This window comes from Calidris pugnax, unplaced genomic scaffold (genome assembly GCF_001431845.1).
Source record: "Calidris pugnax isolate Ruff unplaced genomic scaffold, ASM143184v1 scaffold34, whole genome shotgun sequence".
Classification (NCBI taxonomy): domain Eukaryota; kingdom Metazoa; phylum Chordata; class Aves; order Charadriiformes; family Scolopacidae; genus Calidris; species Calidris pugnax.
The window spans coordinates 2,908,706-2,916,156 of NW_015090771.1; positions in this window are offsets into that span (position 1 = coordinate 2,908,706).

Genomic DNA, 7,451 nt, shown 5'->3' on the forward strand with positions numbered 1-7,451 from the left:
CTGGCCGTGCCTGCCGCCCGGTCCGCTCCGGCCCCTCCCCGGGGGGCGTCGTGGGGAGACGGGGCGGGCGGCAGCGCGGCTCCGGACGGGGCGGGCCGGAGCGGTGCCTGCCTTTCGGTCCCCGCCCCGCTGTCAGGCTCCAAGGTCCATGCCCAGGCCCCGGCCAGGCGCACACACCTCAGCCGCAGTATCTCGGCCGTCGAGGCAGCTGGACCTTGGAATGGACCCTGTTCTCTCAGGCCCCCTCCCTCCCTCCCTCCGGCTGAGACACGGATTTGTACCTAGGCTACCTTTTTAGGAAGGTTTAATGCACACACACAAAAAAAAAACCAAACAAAAAACCCATGTGATTTCATGCATCCTTTTTAACAAACAGAGAAAATCAGGACTGGTCCTGGAAGCTGTCACTCAAGTGGTTTGGGTAGGGATCCTCATGTTTCATGTTTCTGGCTCTGGAGATATTTGTACTACTGACAAGTTATTCTGTAACTGCCCCTTCCAGACTTCTTATATATCCCTATTCTGGGTAGAGGTAGCACATTTTTAAATTATTTTTTTTAAAACATATTCTCATTTAGACCTCTGTGGAACTGTGCTGAATCACGTGAACCGAGACACTTTCCCCAATCCCAATTTTCCTGAAACCAGAATTTTGCACCGTGGGTGCCAAGGGGTCTGGGTAACAGCACCATGAAGGAGGCACAGGTAAACATACTTCACAAGCAGTGCAACACGCTTGGATAAATTCTTCATAAACAACTTCCACACCACAGTGCACAAAGGATCTAGCAGAGAAGAAAAAAAAAATAATTCCAGCAGCATAACCCACTACTGGGGGGAAAAAAAAAATAAATCTAGAGAGCACTACAATCATACAAATTCAGCTATTGGAAATCCAAAATGTTAATCTTTCCAAACTGGAGCCCGAATAGCTAAGATATGCTTCCCTCATCTTTGGTCGGTGGCAGCTAAAACAGCCCCAGCACAATTTAGTCGCAGGTTGTTGCAAATGATAGTCCCCGTCTGCGCTGGTTATACCACCAGCGGTGGTTGGAATTGTTCCACTCTACCCACCTCTCCATTTGTGTGTGCGTTTTGGGTCTCTTCCAGAGAAACCAACACAAGATTTCCTTGGCTGCTAAGGGAATCACAACATTTTTCTTTAGGCAGCAGCTATGTCAGCATAGCACTGATACCTCCTATCTTTCTTCTTTGGTGTGTCTATTTCTAAACACAGCTCTAGTAACAGTTGATTATTGAAGGCATTCTGAAATTTTAAAAAGCCTATATTTGAAGAGTGCCTTATGACCAGTAGATAAACTGGAAACTGCAAACTGGTTAAATCAGGTAAATCAAAACAGGTTGCTGGTTGCCTCAAAAAGATTTGTCGGTGCTCTACTGTGCAGGGCCAAAGGGTTAATCTCAGAAGTTATTATTTTAAGAGTTTCTTTTTATCAGTAACAGAAATATAAAGGATTATTTAAATTAGTATAATTAAACAAACTCATATTACATTAGTTCTTAGGCCCGTATTTGCATAATGTTAAAAAGTTCAAGGAGTTCCTGGATAATACCATTAAGACTTATTCTCTGTTGCCAATCCTCTGCAGAATGAAAATCCTGCTCTATTTCTGAGAGACAGCCAAAACTTTTCCTCAAGGAGCGATGCATTCATATTGCTCTAGTTTAAAAGAAAAAAAATTTCTAAACTGAGTGTTACTGAGAAAGACTGCAAGAGCTAGAAGGGCATACTAACAATAAGGCCAGACATCCTGTACGTTTCAAATCGTATACGTAACACTTGAAGGACTGCTCCGGATTTTGTCTATATTCCTGTCATGTACAGACCCCATCAGAAAGTTTGATCTTTTGTTCATATAAAGTCTGATAAAGCTTGGCCAAATACATAACGGAGCCAAATTCTCTTTCTCAAAGCAGAACAATCTGTTTGTACACTGTAAACGAAGTATTTCCCAACAGAACTTCATGGTCCTGATTCACTATTGTATTTTTTTCCTGCTTTTCGTACACCTGTGTAATGTTACTGTCACATTTAAACCACCCCAGGGTGCCAGCACACCAGATGGTGACTGGCAGTGGGCAAGACGATGCATAATCAGCTTCTCCAATCTTCTAAAGGGCCAAATCCTCCCTGGGGTGGGTTTCTCTTCGGAAATTCGGTGAAGCTATAGCTAATTACAGCAAAGCTAGCATGATTTGCAATCGCATGTGTTATTTGCTTATTTCAAAGTCAGAAGAACCTTCTCTGTTTATTGTCATTCAAAACAATCAAAATAAACCTATTTGAAAATAGTAATCATATGATAATTCCATCATTTGATAGGTAAAATAGACACACCCATTCCTTGTATTAACATTTGCACCTTTTTTTTCTCTCAACTCTTAGTTGGATTAAATATATAAATCAGATTAAAAAATTACATCCTATAACTAAACACCCTTGAATGAAATGACATAGCAATGGATAATTCTAGGGGAAGTATTTAGGTAGATATGTAAAAATATTCATCGGACACCTTTTTTCATGTATTTCCTCTAAGTAATTCTCTTCACTGTGTAAGTGAATTCCCAGCAGTTCTATTTGTTCATTTGTAACTTGGCAAGGCAGACTCAAACACTCATACCAATGTATTACAGCTTTCAGAGCCTCACAGTCAAATAAACTACAGATTAATAGCATGCTATGATAGATACTCAGTTTTGAGTATTGCCGGAATCTTGCAGTTCTTCTCAACTCTGTGCTCTTGCAAATACCGCAAGGAAATTCAGGGATTAAAGCTCTAGGAACACAGTTCCTAGAAGCCAGGCAAAAAACCATACTATTTGGCTTTTAAAAGCCTGAATCTCATCAACTTGCAGATCTTGGCTAATTTTTGAAAGTTTTTGTTCATAGAACAGCACTACAAATATATCCTTATCCTAATATATCATAGTAGAAAAGTTTCTGAAATGACAGGATTAAAAGGAACGTTTCCTTTAAGGCACACTGGCCAAAATACCTCGTGTTGGTACAGGAAAACATTCAGAGGGAAAAGTGGGATCTCAGGTTTTACAAAAGAGCTTGACTCTGTAATTTTAATAGCGAATTATAAGTGCTAGGAGCACGATATGAACCTCAATGTACCAGAGGCATAATGGCATTGCTATGGTAAATCAATCATAACTTGCTTCTTTTCTGAGGCTGCACTATCGGTACAATTTATGTATTGTTTACTACCCTGAAAAGCTTGGCTCACACAAAAGGTTAACATTATGCAATAGATTTCACCCAGCAAGAGGTATTACTCGTTCTACAACCCTCTACTAGCTTGTTCATTAGCACTCTGTGAAATTGTAAAATACCCCATTTCTGAATAAGGAACACGATCCATTCACTCCTTAGGACTAAATATTGTTTAAGCAAGTACCTTAAAAAAAAACCACCTCTATAATAAAATATCAGATAAAATCTTTACAGTTTACATTTTCAAGTAATAATACATAGATATTTAAGGATCTTCAACCACAACAAGAATATCTCTTTAATGGAGATATGCAGATGAAAGTATTCCCAGTTCATAGCTGCTCATTAGAAAACTAAGATTAATAAAATTCTGCTGACACTTTAGAAACATTATCTCTCTCCACCTTGTTAGCATAGGGTCAAGACTATCTAGATCATATTTCCAGTGTTGAAGCCTAAAGTTGTTTTGAATCTTATGAAGTTTTGGCCTAGGGGTATCTCTAATTTTCAGTTGGTAAACAGGCTTCTAACTTACAAATCCAGTAGCTGTTGGGCTATCATTCTGGAGAGTATGAAGTGAGCTAATGCCTGGAGAGCTGAGCCAGCCTATAGCAGCTGTGGGTCATGACTCAGAGCACCCAAGATAGGTGTGCGGGGAGATAGGAAGTAATAGCTTTTCTAAAATGAGAACAGTATTCACTGTGAAGTTTAGAGGTTTGAAGCTCTTTTTCAAAGTAGCCTTATTTTGAACTGTAGCAATATAAAAAAAGAATTTTTACATTTACAAACTCCAAAGTAAACATTCTAGCTATTCTCCCCAAGTCTTGCAGACACTTTGAAATTTAAATTTTCTATTCTTCTAAAATTAGATCAAAACCAACCTTAAAGTCTCAAAATCATTGATGAAACAATTCATTTTTTGTAGGTACATGCCTAATAGTGACCTCTTACCTGGTGATGACCTTTAAATCCACCAGAGGATTCCAGGGGAGGGTCAGTACATGACTGAAAGCTAAAAGCCCAGATTATATTGACATATCTGCACTAAATTGTATGTATTTAAAGAACAAGGGTTGCGACAGAATAAAGGAGAAACAGTCATATGTCAATATTAGTATGATTAGATAAGCAGAGTGGTGTCAGCAGGATGTCTGAGACACAACATGCTGGCGTTGTGTTTTACAGGCTGGATTCTGCAGGGATCAAGATGAACCCTGTGAGAAAGCAATGCTAAGCCAGCTGCAGGAGTCATTTAAGTTTACTCCTTATAATCCTGTAGGGTGAAAAAGTACGTAGAATTTCTGGGAAGGGACCAGAGTAGCCTTACCAGCTCCCATTACAGGACCCAGAAAGAAAAGGTGTTCTGGAAGTTTTTCTAGATCAGCGGCCTTCAATACATCGGCCTCTTTCTCTGTTCCTTGGAAATACAGCTGCTAAACATGCTTCAATAAGCAAATTCTTTCCAAAAACATGAAAACTCAGCTCAGAGTTTGCAAATCAGGTCTGCTTAGAACATCTCCAAAATAGGTCCTATACAGGCCCCTGGGATTGGCAAATGTGCATTGACCCCAGCTTAATTTTTCAACAACTACTAATATGAGAGAGGAGAGAAATGGTGCTGTAAGATCTTGCTGTACGTCTTACTTCAGAGGAAAACCACAGTTGCAGCTAACAATCTCCTAGTTTGAGATGCAGTGAGTTATACAGAATAAGGCTCTATCTTCAATTCTCTTCTACTCAATTACTTAACACTGAAATTTTAAAAGTTTTAATTAACAGACAGTACTCTAGGCCTGCAGGAATTCTTAAGTACGTACTGCCGCCATGCCAAGTTTAAACTCAGGATATACTTAAAACTATGGTGCTTTAATCTATGAAAATAATATCCCTTAAATGACAAAGTTTTAAAATTTGAGAGATGGCTCTCAGTCAAATATTAGTTCAGTCATTTGGGGCATATTACTTGAACACAGAACACACCTTAGTTTTAACTCCATCCTGAATGTATTTTCATGTCTAGCTGCAGATATCTGCAAGTAACAAAGTGTGTTAACATGATTTCAAAGATATTTTGCATCATTCTGTCGCAAGAACAGCAGGATTATCACAATGGAGCACCAGCATTCCATGCAGTTCATGACAGCTTTTAAACTGTTTATGCTTTCGTGAACTAGTTACAAATATTTATAGGCTAATTAATATTCAAATGCTGCCTGGCAAGAAAACAGGCTTTCTTTTGTTTAAAAGCATTAGAAAATAGGTTTTCTAAAGCTCTCACAACTCATAATTACACTGAAGAATACAGCCAAAGGATGCCTCTGAGGCTAGATAAGAACTAAACAGGATTGAATATTCATATTGACAATCAAAACATTCAGGTACATCAGACACAACTTTAGAAAATGAGAGAGAAAAGGAAATGAACCACTACATATAGATATACCATTAGGTATAAGGTTGCCTGCTGACAACCCTACCACGTTTGGATTTCATACAAGCCAAGGTGAGGCTTCTAATACCACACATAGAAGGAGCACACTAAATCAACCAAAGGCTCCTATTTCATCTTGAGGTTATTCAAATCAGAGGCATCACATGTCTGAATTATTATGGACTTAGTTCACACAACAGTGGAATCCATTTCCATGCTTATTTCACTAAATACCACTGTGCATAAACACAAACAAGAGGAGTTTAAAATATTCTACCACTAAATAATTTATAGGAAAATCTTTAACATATGCAGCCAGAGGTACGAGGACATCCATAAGCTACACATAGCACTTAAAAGCCTAGTGTTTGAAGTATCTAGTAAAGAAAGAAGAAAATATTATATTCAATGTTATTGTAAATAGAAATTGCAAATTTTTTAAAAGTTACCTTAGGAATCTAAAAGCCGTTAGTAACTTAGGTACTTCAAGTATTTTTAGAATGCTTTTCCCTTGAAGGAAAATATACACAATTCAGTGGAACAGGGAGCTCTTATTGTTTTCCATGTTCTGTACATTTTCACAAAGGGTGTGGATGCATCCAACTTCAGGGATTGAATTGCACTGAATCTTGTGTGCTAAAAGTCAGTGGAGTGGAATAAGCTCTGCCACAGGGTAATGCTGACAGTAGATCCTCCTTCAGCCATTAGAGTAGAAACACCAAAAAATACCTGTTTCAGTTACATGCATAAATCAATAAATAGATTCAACTTCTGTAACAGTGTGTTCTAGAGCTCACTAGAATTTATGGGGGGAAAAAAGCCCCTTTGTGAGGGTTCCTCACATGCAGAAGGAAACAATACTTCCGGTAGCAAGTAGCTGTTGATCAATGTTTGTTCACTGGTTTCTCCTTTCTCTTCCCAGAATACTTCTAGTCAAGCAGAATATTTCAGCATCCACCCTTCTCACAGTGCCCTCTTTTCTAAGATATGTCACTTTGTTACGCAATGTATGCGAGAATATACAAAATTAATATATTCCCTCGGCATTCTCACTTAACACCAGAGGAAAGTTAATGTATATGCACAGTGGTGTTTCAGTATTATTTGACGAACATGTCTGCAACAGCCCTTGGCAGTAGGAAATATAAGTTTGAACCTTCTCTTATGGTGCCAAAATGTTAATGGAACAGTTATTTCTGACAAGCAAGTATTTAATGTATATCTGTCTAGACAGCGATAATGATTTTCAGATTTGAATGCTTACTGTTTATGTAAGAATTTCTAATTCCATTTGTAACTTCATCATGGCACACCTGTTTTAAGAGTTTTATTTAGTGCTGGAGTAAGATGTTACAGACTGTGTGTTTGGTGGCTGATTTTTTGGGGGGAGACAGTGACAGCAGGTTCTTTTAATATTCAACTATTTTTGCTTTAAAATCTTGTACTCTCATTTAGGCCTAACACCAGTAAGTCTCCCTTACTGAGGTAGGAGTACTGCCAGCTGTGCTGAGCAGTCTTTATACACAATGTTTACAAAAGGCTAAAACTTAAGTAATGAATGTACCAGAGCATTGATTTTAAAGGAGTCATCAATTTAGAGAATCAGAAAGGCTCTATGACTAAAAAAAATGCACTTTAAAAAAAAATTAACTTATCATCAGGTCAGAATACTAAAAAACCTACACAAAACCATTGCCTTTGTTCCCCACAACTCAAACACGGAAATGAGTGACTCAAACCTCTTTTTGAAAAAAAAAAAAAAAAAAAAAAAAAAAA